This window comes from Schistocerca cancellata, chromosome 3 (assembly GCF_023864275.1).
Source record: "Schistocerca cancellata isolate TAMUIC-IGC-003103 chromosome 3, iqSchCanc2.1, whole genome shotgun sequence".
Taxonomy (NCBI): domain Eukaryota; kingdom Metazoa; phylum Arthropoda; class Insecta; order Orthoptera; family Acrididae; genus Schistocerca; species Schistocerca cancellata.
Window position 1 is genome coordinate 933,313,331 of NC_064628.1, and position 808 is coordinate 933,314,138.

Sequence of the window (808 nt, forward strand, 5' to 3'; positions counted from 1 at the left end):
CGGGCAGCGCTGGCCGCTCCCTGGGGCAGACAGGCACGCAGCGCAGGCAGCCGGATTACGGCGCAGGTCGCGGCGCGTTAGCGCTCCAAGCGGGTGGCGCACCTCCAGCAGTCAAATTGTTAAGTGAATTATTCGTCTACATGAAAATCCTAACATCCGTTTTGCGAAAGCACTGGCAAATTTTTTGTGATTTATGACCTTTGTAGGTCATAGCTGTAAGTATGACTTCATTTGTAAGATTACTATTGACGTGAAGGAAGTTCTTGTTGTGGGCTGATATTTTTTGTTTCCTTATCTCATTGTAACAATTCGCGACGTCAGACGTTTTATAACCATGACCACAGCGATTTGTTTAAGCATGTCAGTTTGTATGTCCATTTCACACTGGTGTAAAGGTATCCGTAATAGACCACGAATAATGAAACCGAGAAAACACATTTCATACCGCTTTTGGTGTGGCGGGCAACGGCCTTGCCGCAGTGGATACACCGGTTCCCGTCAGATCACCGAAGTTAAGCGCTGTCGGGCGTGGCCGGCACTTGGATGGGTGACTATCCGGGCCGCCATGTGCTGTTGCCATTTTTTCGGGGTGCACTCAGCCTCGTGATGCCAACTGAGGAGCTACTCGAGCGAATAGTAGCGGCTCCGGTCACAGAAAACCATCGTAACGACTGGGAGAGCGGTGTGCTGACCAGACTCCTATCCGCATCCTCAGCTGAGGATGACACGGCGGTCGGATGATCCCGATGGGCCACTTGTGACCTGAAGACAGAGTACTCTCTCTCTACTCTTTGGTGTGGCCCTCTGG

At 51.5% G+C, this 808-nt stretch overlaps 1 pseudogene; it reads left to right on the top strand.

The window, feature by feature from the left end:
- Positions 1-461: 461 nt before the first annotated feature.
- LOC126177277 (5S ribosomal RNA) lies at positions 462-579 on the top strand (annotated as a pseudogene).
- Positions 580-808: the final 229 nt, after the last annotated feature.